Below are 15603 nucleotides of genomic sequence, written 5' to 3' on the forward strand. Positions count from 1 at the left end.
CCTTGTAATAATTTCAAGAAAGTGTTCCCCCTAACTGTGCACCGTTGCGAAGGTTCGTTGTTTTGAAGCACCACGTGATGATCGGGTGTGATAGATTCTAACGTTCGCATACAACGGGTGTTGACGAGCCTAGCATGTACAGACATGGCCTCGGAACACACGCAATACACTTAGGTTGACTTGACGAGCCTAGCATGTACAGACATGGCCTCGGAACTCGGAGGACCGAAAGGTCGAGCATGAGTCGTATAGAAGATACGATCAACATGGAGATGTTCACCGATCTTGACTAGTCCGTCTCACGTGATGATCGGACACGGGCTAGTTAACTCGGATCATGTTTCACTTAGATGACTAGAGGGATGTCTATCTGAGTGGGAGTTCATTGAATAATTTGATTAGATGAACTTAATTATCATGAACTTAGTCTAAAATCTTTACAATATGTCTTGTAGATCAAATGGCCCACGTTGTCCTCAACTTCAACGCGTTCCTAGAGAAAACCAAGCTGAAAGATGATGGCAGCAACTATACGGACTGGGTCCGGAACCTCAGGATCATCCTCATAGCTGCCAAGAAAGATTATGTCCTAGAAGCACCGCTAGGTGAAGCACCCATCCCAGAGAACCAAGACGTTATGAACGCTTGGCAATCACGTGCTGATGATTACTCCCTCGTTCAGTGCGGCATGCTTTACAGCTTAGAACCGGGACTCCAAAAGCGTTTTGAGAAACATGGAGCATATGAGATATTCGAAGAGCTGAAAATGGTTTTCCAAGCTCATGCCCGGGTCGAGAGATATGAAGTCTCCGACAAGTTCTTCAGCTGTAAAATGGAGGAAAATAGTTCTGTTAGTGAGCACATACTCAGAATGTCTGGGTTACACAACCGCTTGTCTCAGCTGGGAGTTAATCTCCCGGATGACGCGGTCATTGACAGAATCCTTCAGTCGCTTCCACCAAGCTACAAGAGCTTTGTGATGAACTTCAATATGCAGGGGATGGAAAAGACCATTCCTGAGGTATATTCAATGCTGAAATCAGCGGAGGTGGAGATTAAAAAGGAACATCAAGTGTTGATGGTGAATAAAACCACTAAGTTCAAGAAAGGCAAGGGCAAGAAGAACTTCAAGAAGAACGGCAAGGGAGTTGCCGCGCCCAGTAAACCAGTTACTGGGAAGAAGTCAAGGAATGGACCCAAGCCTGAGACTGAGTGCTTTTATTGCAAGGGAAGTGGTCACTGGAAGCGGAACTGCCCCAAAAACTTAGCGGACAAGAAGGCCGGCAACACCAAAGGTATATGTGATATACATGTAATTGATGTGTACCTTACCAGTACTCGCAGTAGCTCCTGGGTATTTGATACCGGTGCGGTTGCTCATATTTGTAACTCAAAACAGGAACTGCGGAATAAGCGGAGACTGGCAAAGGACGAGGTGACGATGCGCGTCGGGAATGGTTCCAAGGTCGATGTGATCGCCGTCGACACGCTACCTCTGCATTTACCTACGGGATTAGTTTTAAACCTCAATAATTGTTATTTAGTGCCAGCTTTGAGCATGAACATTGTGTCTGGATCTCGTTTAATTCGAGATGGCTACTCATTTAAATCCGAGAATAATGGTTGTTCTATTTATATGAGAGATATGTTTTATGGTCATGCCCCGCTGGTCAATGGTTTATTCTTGATGAATGTCGAACGTGATGTTACACATATTCATAGTGTGAATACCAAAAGATGTAAAGTTGATAACGATAGCCCCACATACTTGTGGCACTGCCGCCTTGGTCACATTGGTGTCAAATGCATGAAGAAGCTCCATGCTGATGGACTTTTGGAGTCTCTTGATTACGAATCATTTGACACGTGCGAACCATGCCTCATGGGTAAGATGACCAAGACTCCGTTCTTCGGAACAATGGAGCGAGCAACCAACTTATTGGAAATCATACATACCGATGTGTGCGGTCCAATGAGTGTTGAGGCTCGCGGAGGATATCGTTATGTTCTCACTCTCACTGATGACTTAAGTAGATATGGGTATGTCTACCTAATGAAACACAAGGCTGAAACCTTTGAAAAGTTCAAGGAATTTCAGAGTGAGGTTGAGAATCAACGTGACAGGAAAATAAAGTTCTTACGACCAGATCGTGGTGGAGAATATTTAAGTCACGAATTTGGTACGCACTTAAAGAAATGTGGAATCATTTCACAACTCACGCCGCCTGGAACACCTCAGCGAAATGGTGTGTCCGAACGTCGTAATCGCACTCTATTGGATATGGTGCGATCTATGATGTCTCTTACCGATCTACCGCTCGCATTTTGGGGCTTTGCTTTAGAGACTGCCGCATTCACTTTAAATAGGGCTCCGTCGAAATCTGTTGAGACGACACCGTATGAATTATGGTTTGGGAAGAAACCTAAGCTGTCGTTTCTAAAAGTTTGGGGATGCGATGCTTATGTCAAGAAACTTCAACCTGAAAAGCTCGAACCCAAGTCGGAAAAATGCTTCTTCATAGGATACCCTAAGGAAACTATTGGGTATACCTTCTACCTCAGATCCGAAGGCAAGATCTTTGTTGCCAAGAATGGGTCCTTTCTGGAGAAAGAGTTTCTCTCGAAAGAATTAAGTGGGAGGAAAGTGGAACTTGATGAGGTGATAGTCACCCCTTCCGAACCGGAAAGTAGCGCAGCGCGGGAAGATGTTCCTGTGGTGCCTACACCGACTGGGGAGGAAGTTAATGATGATGATCATGAAGCTTCAGATCAAGTTACTGCCGAACTTCGTAGGTCCACAAGGACACGTTCCGCACCAGAGTGGTACGGCAACCCTGTCCTGGAAATCATGTTGTTAGACAACGGTGAACCTTCGAACTATAAAGAAGCGATGGCGGGCCCGGATTCCAACAAATGGCTTGAAGCCATGCAATCCGAGATAGGATCCATGTATGAAAATGAAGTATGGACTTTGACTGACTTGCCCGATGATCGGCGAGCCATAGAAAATAAATGGATCTTTAAGAAGAAGACAGACGCGGATGGTAATGTGACCATCTATAAGGCTCGACTTGTCACTAAGGGTTATCGACAAGTTCAAGGGGTTGACTACGATGAGACTTTCTCACCCGTAGCGAAGCTGAAGTCCGTCCGAATCATGTTAGCAATTGCCGCATTCTATGATTATGAGATATGGCAAATGGACGTCAAAATGGCATTCCTTAACGGTTTTCTTAAGGAAGAATTGTATATGATGCAGCCGGAAGGTTTTGTCGATCCTAAGAATGCTAACAAGGTATGCAAGCTCCAGCGCTCCATCTATGGACTGGTGCAAGCATCTCGGAGTTGGAACATTCGTTTTGATGAGATGATCAAAGCGTTTGGGTTTACACAGACTTATGGAGAAGCCTGTGTTTACAAGAAAGTGAGTGGGAGCTCTGTAGCATTTCTCTTATTATATGTGGATGACATACTATTGATGGGAAATGATATAGAATTCTTGGAAAGTATAAAGGCCTATTTGAATAAGTGTTTTTCAATGAAGGACCTTGGAGAAGCTGCTTATATATTAGGCATCAAGATCTATAGAGATAGATCAAGACGCCTCATTGGTCTTTCACAGAGTACGTACCTTGACAAGATATTGAAGAAGTTCAATATGGATCAGTCCAAGAAGGGGTTCTTGCCTGTATTGCAAGGTGTGCAATTGAGCACGGCTCAATGCCCGACCACGGCATAAGATAAAGAAAAGATGAGTGTCATTCCCTATGCCTCGGCCATAGGGTCTATTATGTATGCCATGCTGTGTACCAGACCTGATGTAAACCTTGCCGTAAGTTAGGAAGGTACCAAAGTAATCTCGGCATGGAACACTGGACAGCGGTCAAGAATATCCTGAAGTACCTGAAGAGGACTAAGGATATGTTTCTCGTTTATGGAGGTGACGAAGAGCTCGTCGTAAAGGGTTACGTCGACGCTAGCTTTGACACAGATCTGGATGACTCGAAGTCACAAACCGGATACATGTATATTTTGAATGGAGGAGCAGTAAGATGGTGCAGTTGCAAGCAAAGCGTCGTGGCGGGATCTACATGTGAAGCGGAGTACATGGCAGCCTCAGAGGTAGCGCAAGAAGCAATCTGGATGAAGGAGTTCATTACCGACCTAGGGGTGATTCCCAATGCGTCGGGCCCGATGACTCTCTTCTGTGACAACACTGGAGCTATTGCCCTTGCCAAGGAGCCCAGGTTTCACAGGAAGACCAGGCATATCAAGCGTCGCTTCAACTCCATTCATGAAAGTGTTCAAAATGGAGACATAGATATCTGTAAAGTACATACGGACCTGAATGTAGCAGATCCATTGACTAAACCTCTCCCTAGAGCAAAACATGATCAACACCAGAACGCTATGGGTGTTCGATTCATCACAATGTAACTAGATTATTGACTCTAGTGCAAGTGGGAGAATGTTGGAAATATGCCCTAGAGGCAATAATAATGGTTATTATTATATTTCTTTGTTCATGATAATTGTCTATTGTTCATGCTATAATTGTGTTATCCGGAAATCGTAATACATGTGTGAATACATAGACCACAACGTGTCCCTAGTAAGCCTCTAGTTGACTAGCTCGTTGATCAACAGATAGTCATGGTTTCCTGACTATGGACATTGGATGTCATTGATAACGGGATCACATCATTAGGAGAATGATGTGATGGACAAGACCCAATCCTACGCATAGCTCAAAGATCGTGTAGTTCGTTTGCTAGAGCTTTTCCAATGTCAAGTATCTTTTCCTTAGACCATGAGATCATGCAACTCCCGGATATCGTAGGAGTGCTTTGGGTGTACCAAACGTCACAACGTAACTGGGTGACTATAAAGGTACACTACGGGTATCTCCGAAAGTGTCTGTTGAGTTGGCATGGATCGAGACTGGGATTTGTCACTCCGTATGACGGAGAGGTATCTCTGGGCCCACTCGGTAATGCATCATCATAATGAGCTCAATGTGACTAAGGAGTTAGCCACGGGATCATGCATTACGGTACGAGTAAAGTGACTTGCCGGTAACGAGATTGAACAAGGTATTGGGATACCGACGATCGAATCTCGGGCAAGTAACGTACCGATTGACAAAGGGAATTGTATACGGGATTGATTGAATCCTCGACATCGTGGTTCATCCGATGAGATCATCGTGGAACATGTGGGAGCCAACATGGGTATCCAGATCCCGCTGTTGGTTATTGACCGGAGAGGCGTCTCGGTCATGTCTGCATGTCTTCCGAACCCGTAGGGTCTACACACTTAAGGTTCGGTGACGCTAGGGTTGTAGAGATATTAGTATGCGGAAACCCGAAAGTTGTTCGGAGTCCCGGATGAGATCCCGGACGTCACGAGGAGTTCCGGAATGGTCCGGAGGTGAAGAATTATATATGGGAAGTCCAGTTTCGGCCACCGGGAAAGTTTCGGGGTTATCGGTATTGTACCGGGACCACCGGAAGGGTCCTGGGGGTCCACCGGGTGGGGCCACCTATCCCGGAGGGGCCCATGGGCTGAAGTGGGAAGGGAACCAGCCCTTAGTGGGCTGGGGCGCCCCCCCTTGGGCCTCCCCCAGCGCCTAGGGTTGGAAACCCTAGGGGTGGGGGGCGCCCCACTTGGCTTGGGGGGGAAGCCACCCCCCTTCCCCCTTGGCCGCCGCCCCCCTTGGAGATCTGATCTCCCAGGGCCGGCGCCCCCCAGGGGTCCCTATATATAGTGGGGGGAGGGAGGGCAGCAGCACCACAGCCCCTGGCGCCTCCCTCTCCCCCTGCAACACCTCTCCCTCTCGCAGAAGCTTGGCGAAGCCCTGCCGATATCCCCGCTACTTCCACCACCACGCCGTCGTGCTGCTGGATCTCCATCAACCTCTCCTTCCCCCTTGCTGGATCAAGAAGGAGGAGACGTCGCTGCTCCGTACGTGTGTTGAACGCGGAGGTGCCGTCCGTTCGACACTCGGTCATCGGTGATTTGGATCACGGCGAGTACGACTCCATTAACCCCGTTCATCGGAACGCTTCCGCTCGCGATCTACAAGGGTATGTAGATGCACTCCTTTCCCCTCGTTGCTAGTATACTCCATAGATGGATCTTGGTGATGCGTAGGAAATTTTAAAATTCTGCTACGATCCCCAACCCAACAGGTAGTACTAGTGAACCTCGCAAATCTGAATTTAGAGAATTTGTTGCTAGTATAACTGTGGGGGAATCTAGAGATATAGCACAAGCTACCATAGGGAGCATTCATTTTCCTGCTATACATTATTTTGCTCTCTTTATAGGTAGGTGCATAAATGGTAAGGATGAAGCATGTCACATGTGTGTCCCTGACCTCAGTATTCTTAGAAGTGCTGTGTTAGGAGATAAATCTTATAATTTGGGAGCCATTGTTGCATGTAGATTGCATCATAATAGATTTAATGGAGATTTCTTTGGTGGAATTTATGCAACCCGCTTAGCTGATTTTCTTGGTGTAACCATACGTGATGATGATATTGAACTGCCTCCTACTTATCTAGACTTTAATGCTATGGTTCACCATCAGGTTGTCGAGAGGAATGAACCACCTCTCCAGTACAGACTAATCTTTGACAGGCGTCACGCCGTCAATATTGTTCTTCCTGCCCCTACTCTCTTTGACTTTCAGGAAAAAGGGAGACATTACATAACCAGAGAGGAGGCGGAGGAGTATAGGAGGAGGGCTGAGATAGCTCGCCTCCAAGCTGCAGCACACGATGCAATGACCGCTGCATCTCAGTACGACCCCGGTTATAACTTTGGATATCCGCCAGGCCATCCGTGGCAATAAACCAACTTAGGCCAAAAGCCTAAGCTTGGGGGAGTACGTATTTCTCACCGACATTACATTCATGTTCACACACTCATTGCTAGACGTCGGTGCTCATGCTTTTTCACTGTAATATCCATGCTAGTTTATTTTCCTTTTTCTTGCTTTCTTCTTGTGTGTTTAATAAAACTTAAGAAAAACCAAAAAAATAAGTGTAGCTTTTAGTTAGTTTACTTTTCTTGCTGTAGTAGTAATAAATAAAAAGAAAACCCAAAAAGATTTCTTGTTCTTCTTTTGCTTGTTGGGAGCTTTCCCGTGTAAATAGTTTTATTTTATTTTCTTTTCTTTGGGGGTCGATAGGAGAAGACCATGATTAAAATTGTTAAAGTGGCTCTTATATGCATTATTGTTGATTTAACCAAGAGTCCATATTGCCTTGTCTTCTCCTGTTTATTGAATGCTCGCGGATTCCAGCTTAGTCCAATGCACGTGCACTATTATTATTATTCACATCGTTCGGTCATGCAAGTGAAAGGCAATTATGACGATATATGATGGACTGATTGAGATGAGAGAAGCTGGTATGAACTCGACCTCTCTTGTTTTTGTAAATATGATTAGTTCATCGTTCCTGATTCAGCCTATTATGAATAAACATGTTTGCAATGACAATTAGAGATCATAGTTGCTTATGTTATGCTTGATTAGCTATGAGTTATAATGGTTTACCTTGCGTGCCAACATGCTATTGAAATGGTTGTGATGTGGTATAGTGGGGTGGCATCCTCCTTTGAATGATTTAAGTGACTTGACTTGGCACATGTTCATACATGTAGATGAAACAAATCAACATAGCCTTCACGATATTTATGTTCATGGTGGATTATCCTACTCATGCTTGCACTTAATGTTTATTATTTTTAATGCATGTTCATGACTATTGTCGCTCTCTAGTTGGTCGCTTCCCAGTCTTTTGCTAGCCTTCACTTGTACTAAGCGGGAATACTGCTTGTGCATCCAATCCCTTAAACCCCAAAGTTATTCCATATGAGTCCACCAATACCTTCCTATATGTGGTATCTACCTGCCGCTCCAAGTAAATTTGTATGTGCCAAACTCTAAACCTTCAAATGAAATTATGTTTTGTATGCTCGAATAGCTCATGTATCAACTAGGGTTGTCCGTATCTTCCATGCTAGGCGGGTTATTCTCAAGAGGAGTGGACTCCGCTCCTCACTCACGAGAAAATGGCTGGTCACTGGGATGCCCAGTCCCATGCTTTATGCAAACCAAATCAAAATAATTGCAAACAAAACTCCCCCTGGGACTGTTGCTAGTTGGAGGCACTCGTTGTTTCGAGCAAGCCATGGATTGATGCTTGTTGGTGGAGGGGGAGTATAAACTTTACCATTCTGTTTGGGAACCGCCTATAATGTGTGTAGCATGGAAGATATCGCCATCTCTTGGTTGTTATGTTGACAATGAAAGTATGCCGCTCAAAATACTATTTATCTCTATTTCAAAATCGAGCTATGGCACCTCTACAAATCCCTGCTTCCCTCTGCGAAGGGCCTATCTATTTACTTTTATGTCGAGTCATCACCCTCTTATTAAAAAGCACCAGCTAGAGAGCACGGCTGTCATATGCATCCATTACTATTAATTTATATTGGGTATGACTATGATTGGATCTCTTTTGCCATGAATTACAATGTCTAGTCAGTCCTTGATCTTTAAAGGTGCTCTGCATTTATGTTTTGCGGTCTCAGAAAGGGCTAGCGAGATACCATCCTGTTATATCATATTATGATTGTTTTGAGAAAGTGTTGTCATCCGAGATTTATTATTATTGCTCGCTAGTTGATTATGCCATTGATATGGGTAAACATGAGACCTAAGAGTTATTGTGAATATGGTTAGTTCATAATCTTTGCTGAAAACTTGAATGCTGGCTTTACATATTTACAACAACAAGAGCAAACAGAGTTTGTAAAAGTTTTTCTTTATCAATTTCAATTTGTCAACTGAATTGCTTGAGGACAAGCAAAGGTTTAAGCTTGGGGGAGTTGATACGTCTCCGTCGTATCTACTTTTCCAAACACTTTTGCCCTTGTTTTGGACTCTAACTTGCATGATTTGAATGGAACTAACCCGGACTGACGCTGTTTTCAGCAGAATTGCCATGGTGTTATTTATGTGTAGAAACAAAAGTTCTCGGAATGACCTGAAACTCCACGGAACTTATTTTTGGAAAATATTAAAAATACTGGAAGAAAAATCCACGTCAGGGGGGCCTCCACCTGTCCACGAGGGTGGGGGCGCGCCCCCCCTGCCACGTGGGGCCCCTGACGCTCCACCGACCTCAACTCCAACTCCATATATTCACTTTCGGGGAGAAAAAAATCAGAGAGAAGGATTCATCGCGTTTTACGATACGGAGCCACCGCCAAGCCCAAAAACCTCTCGGGAGGGCTGATCTGGAGTCCGTTCAGGGCTCCGAAGAGGGGAATCCGTCGCCGTCGTCATCATCAACCACCCCCCATCACCAATTCATGATGCTCACCGCCGTGCGTGAGTAATTCCATCGTAGGCTTGCTGGACGGTGATGGGTTGGATGAGATTTATCATGTAATCGAGTTAGTTTTGTTAGGGTTTGATCCCTAGTATCCACTATGTTCTGAGATTGATGTTGCTATGACTTTGCTATGCTTAATGCTTGTCACTAGGGCCCGAGTGCCATGATTTCAGATCTGAACCTATTATGTTTTCATGAATATATGTGAGTTCTTGATCCTATCTTGCAAGTCTATAGTCACCTACTATGTGTTATGATCCGGCAACCCCGAAGTGACAATAATCGGGACCACTCCCGGTGATGACCGTAGTTTGAGGAGTTCATGTATTCACTATGTGTTAATGCTTTGTTCCGGTACTCTATTAAAAGGAGGCCTTAATATCCCTTAGTTTCCATTAGGACCCCACTGCCACGGGAGGGTAGGACAAAAGATGTCATGCAAGTTCTTTTCCATAAGCACGTATGACTATATTCGGAATACATGCCTACATTACATTGATGAATTGGAGCTAGTTCTGTGTCACCTTATGTTATGACTGTTACATGATGAACCGCATCCGGCATAATTCTCTATCACCGATCCAATGCCTACGAGCTTTTCACATATTGTTCTTCGCTTATTTACTTTTCCGTTGCTACTGTTACAATCACTACAAAACCCAAAAATATTACTTTCGCTACCGTTACTGTTACTTCCATACTACTTTGCTACTAAATACTTTGCTGCAGATATTAAGTTATCCAGGTGTGGTTGAATTGACAACTCAACTGCTAATACTTGAGAATATTCTTTGGCTCCCCTTGTGTCGAATCAATAAATTTGGGTTGAATACTCTACCCTCGAAAACTGTTGCGATCCCCTATACTTGTGGGTTATCACACCTGTGTCTCCTCAGATGCAGACTCCTCCTCTGAATCCATCTCCTTGCCAACAAATGCACGAGCCTTGCTGGATGAGCTTTTCTTGTGTGATGAAGACTTCGACGAAGACTTGGAAGAAGACTTTGAGGATTTCTTCTTCTTCTTGTCATCAGAATCATATTCCTTGCTCTTCTTCTTGGTCTCATTGTCCCACTGTGGACACTCATAGATGTAGTGACCAGGTTTCTTGCACTTGTGACATGTTCTCTTCTTGTGATCACGAGTGGAAGCTTCATCATTTCTTGAGCTGGATCTTGAAGCCTTTCTTCTTGGTGAACTTTTGGAACTTCTTCACAAGCATAGCAAGCTCCTTTCCAATGTCTTCAGGATCCTCAAAACTGCAGTCGGATTCTTCTTCAGATGAGGAAACAACCTTTGCCTTCAAAGCGCGAGTTCGGCCATAGTTGGGACCATAGGTATCTATTTTCTCAGATAGCTGGAACTCATGTGTGTTGAGCCTCTCAAGTATGCCAGACGGATCGAGAGTCTTGAAGTCAGGGCGTTCTTGAATCATCAGGGCCAGGGTGTCGAATGAGCTGTCAAGCGATCTCAGAAGCATCTTGACGATTTCGTGCTTGGTGATCTCAGTGGCGCCGAGTGCGCGAAGCTCATTTGTGATATCAGTGAGGCGATCAAATGTGAGTTGGACACTCTCATTTTCATTTCTCTTGAAGCGGTTGAAGAGGTTGCGAAGAACACTAATCCTTGAGTCTCTCTGGGTTGAGACGCCTTCGTTGACCTCGGAGAGCCAGTCCCAGACTAGCTTCACAGATTCCAGAGCACTCACACGGCCATACTGTCCTTTGGTCAGATGACCACAGATGATGTTCTTGGCAGTTGAGTCCAGTTGAATGAACCTCTTGACATCAGCAGCAGTGACACCTTCACCGACCTTGGGAACGCCGTTCATGACGACATACAAGAGGTCGACGTCAATGGCTTCAAGATGCAAACGCATCTTATTCTTCCTGTAGGGGTAATCAGTGCCATCGAAGACAGGGTACGCAGCGGAGACTTTGATTATCCATGCAGTCGACATAGCTAAAACTCCAGGTGGTTAAACCGAATCACACAAAACAAGGGAGCACCTTGCTCTGATACCAATTGAAAGTGCTAGTTATCGACTAGAGGGGGGTGAATAGGCGATTTTTATGAAAGTCTTCAAAACACGGGGGCTTTGAAGACAAACAGTAGAAATAAACCTATTGATATGCAGCAGAAGGTAGACTACACTAGACAGGCCATAGTCAAGTAAGCAATGAAGTGAAAGCACGAAGACTATTAGTAGCTAGGTAGTATGGATTAGGATGGGAGATAGTATGAAGCCAAACAACAACAGTCTTCACACAGTGAAGACAGTCAGATCATGCAGGCAGGCAATGACTTCACGAAGACAAACTGTAAGTAAAGAGAGGTAAGGGATAGAACCAGTTGCTTGGTGAGGACAAGGATTTGTTGGACCAGTTCCAGTTGCTGTGACAGCTGTATGTCTGGTTAGGGAGGCTGAGATTTAACTCAAAAGACCGCGTCTTTTACCTTATTTCCCTTGAGCTAAGGACACTTAGTCCTCACCCAATCACTCTGGTAAGTATTCAAGGTAGACTTCCAAACCTTAACAGACTCGTTCACCGGCAATCCACAATGACTCTTGGATGCTCAGAACGTGACGCCTAACCGGCTGGAGGATTCACACTCCTCAAGTGTAACAAGTCTTCAGATCACGCAGATAGAAAGACTTCAGTGATGCCTAACACTTTGGCTCTGGGTGTTTTGGGCTTTGTCCTCGCAAGGATCTCTCTCTCAAATGCTTCGGAGGTGGGTTGCTCTCAAACGACAAAAGCCATGCACTAACTCTGAGCAGACACCAATTTATGGTGTAGGGGGTGGGCTATTTATAGCCAGGAGGCAACCCGACCTGATTTGTCCGAAATGACCCTGGGTCACTAAGGAACTGACACGTGTCCAACGGTCAGATTTCAAACACATGCGGCATCTTGACTTGGGCTACAAGCAAAGCTGACTCATCCAGCTCTGGATAAGATTTGCTCTCATTGTCTTCGCTCGAAGGCATAGGATTTGGTTGAGCATCACTTCAGTCACTCTGACTTTGTTCACTTAGACCCCACTTAACAGTACGGTGGTTCCTATGACTCAAGAAAGAAGAAAAAGGAACTACGAAACAACTATGTCTTCGCACTCCATAATCTTCACGTGAATGTCTTCTCAAGTCATAATCTTCGTTGTGAATGTCTTCACAGACCACCATTGTCTTCAATGTCTTCACACATTTTTAGGGGTCATCTCTGGTAGGTAAACCGAATCAATAAGGGACTACTACCTGTGTTATCCTGCAATTCTCACAAACACATTAGTCCCTTAACCAAGTTTGTCGTCAATACTCCAAAACCTACTAGGGGTGGCACTAGATGCACTTACACTTTCTCCTTCACAAGGCCAAAAATTGTATATAGAATTCCGATCACGATGAACTAGATGCATAGGATAATTTTTTGGTGAAATTCCAATTTCAATCGATTCTAGTTCCAAGATCCAATATCATCGCATAGCCTATACCATGTCAATGCTTTTCCCTTCAAAAATAAAGGGAAAACCTTCTTCTTAGCTTCATCTCCGGATAAATCTGCAAGCTTAAGTAATCCACAAATTTCATCCACATATATCAACTGCATATCAGGATGTTCAGTTCCATCTCCTGCATAAGGATTAGCTAGTAATTGTTCTATCATACCTGAAGGAATTTCATAACTAATATTTTTAGTATGCGCAGTAGGTTGAGGGGCAACTAATTGTGCTTCCGGTCAAGGTGAAGATACCCCGAAAACCCCCTAAAAGGATGGTTCTCCATAGTAACAAGTGACAATAAATTTCAGCACGTAGTATAAATTTTTCCTTACCAATTTCCACTTACCAAGAGCGCTTCATTCCCCGGCAAACGGCGCCAGAAAAGAACCTTGATGACCCACAAGTATACGGTATCAGTCGTAGTCCTTTCGATAAGTAAGAGTGTCGAACCCAATGAGGAGCAGAAGGAAATGACAAGTGGTTTTCAGCAAGGTATGTTCTGCAAGCACTGAAATAGTCGGTAACAGGTAGTTTGATAGCAAGATAATTTGTAACGAGCAAGTAACGATAGTGGTAAATAAAGTGCAGCAAGGTAGCCCAATCCTTTTGTGGCAAAGGACAGGTCAAAACGGTCATTTATGAGAGGCAAAGCATTCTTGAGGGTACATGGGAATTTCCCCATATCACTTTCATCATGTTGGTTTGATTCGTGTTTGCTACTTTGATAAATTGATATGTGGGTGGACTGGTGCTTAGGTCCTGTTCTTACTTGAACAAACCTCCTACTCATGATTAACCCCCTCGCAAGCATCCATAACTACGAGAAAGTATTAAGGTAAAATCTAACCATAGCATTAAACTTTTGGATCCAAATCGGTCCCTTACGAAGTAGCGCATAAACTAGGGTTTAAGCTTCTGTCACTCTAGCAACCCATCATGTAATAACTATTCCACAATGCATTCCCTTAGGCCCAAATACGGTGAAGTGACATGTAGTCGACGTTCACATGACACCACTAAGGGAATCACAACATACATATCATCAAAATATCGAACACATGTCAAGTTCACATGATTACTTGCAATATGACTTCTCCCGTGACCTCAAGAACAAAAGTAACTACTCACAAATGATAATCACGCTCAAGAACAGAGGGGTATTAAATAGCATAATGGATCCGAACATATAATCTTCTACCAAATAAACCATATAGTAATCAACTACAAGATGTAATCAACACTACTAGTCACCCACAGGTACCAATCTGAGGTTCCGGTACAAAGATTGAACACAAGAGATGAACTAGGGTTTGAGAGGAGATGGTGTTGTTGAAGATGTTGATGGAGATTGCCCTACCAAAGATGAGATATTTGTTGGTGATGACGATGGCGATGATTTCCCCTCCGGGAGGGAAATTTCCCCAGCGGAATCGCTCCGCCGGAGGGCGAAAGTGCTCCTGCCCAAGTTCCACCTCGAGACGGCGGCGCTTCGTATCGAAAGTCCCCTCCTGATTTTTTCTAGGTCAGAATGACCAATATACTAGAAGATGGGCACCGGAGGTGGGCCGTGCTGAGCACAACCCACCAGGACGCGCCTGGGGGGTCTGGCGCGCCCTGGTGTCTTGTGCTCACCAGGTACCCCCCCTCCGGTAGTTATTTGCTCCAGTATTTTTTATATTTTCCAAAATAATTCTCCGTAAATTTTCAGCTCATTTGGAGATGTGCAGAATAGGTAACTCTGACGTAGCTTTTTTAGACCCAGAATTCCAGCTGCCGGCATTCCCTCTCTTTGTGTAAACCTTGCATATTATGAGAGAAAAGACATTAGAATTACTTCATAAAGCATTATTATGCATATAAACATTATAAATAACAGTAGGAAAACATGATGCAAAATAGACGTATCAAGGATCCCAAGCCGTCGCCGTATAATGTGTCCTTCAGAAATGACAAAATGGGCTCGATGACGTACAAGGATCGCAAATCCTTGATCGTGTGGCCGACGAAGAGATAGACGGCGGCTGAACCAGAGGGGTTGGGGATGGACCACTTAATCTGTGACATGGCCCGCGTGAAGCCGCCGCTGTCGACGAGCTTGATGTCGTAGCCAGCTTTCCTGAGATACAATAATACGCTAGCCCACTGACGTGAAGTCTTCGGCATGGTAACGTATTCAACGTCCTCGCTGGCTTCCGCGGCGAGGAGTTGCTACGGGATCGTGTATCGTCTATCTATGTATGAATTGTTGTTTTTTAATTTTGCATGTAATGAATTGAATTGTCGTTTATTTTGTATCGTCAGATTATTGAATTGGTGATGAATTTATGCTATAAGATGGACGTGTATGGATTTGCATGGATATGTGGATATGTAATTGACATTTGGAAAGTGTGGTTGTATGGGAGGGCAAATGAGGACCCGCCTAACACTGTCCGTGGGCGCGTCTAGACACGTCCGCAGACGTATAGTGACCGATTCGCCTACTCCGGTTGTAGAGGATCACACGGTTGCGCTGCAATCAAAATCGGGCCTAACTTGTGGTTGGATGATTAGTAGGGTAGTGATATCCATAACCCACCAAGTTCAAGTCCTAGACTTGACACCGATATTCGCATTTTTCAAGATATATTTTAGTCATTTCGGCGATGTGCATTCAACGAAGGGAGACGTTCCCGTCGACTACGAAGGC

Source organism: Triticum aestivum, chromosome 6D (genome assembly GCF_018294505.1).
Source record: "Triticum aestivum cultivar Chinese Spring chromosome 6D, IWGSC CS RefSeq v2.1, whole genome shotgun sequence".
NCBI classification, from domain to species: Eukaryota; Viridiplantae; Streptophyta; class Magnoliopsida; order Poales; family Poaceae; genus Triticum; species Triticum aestivum.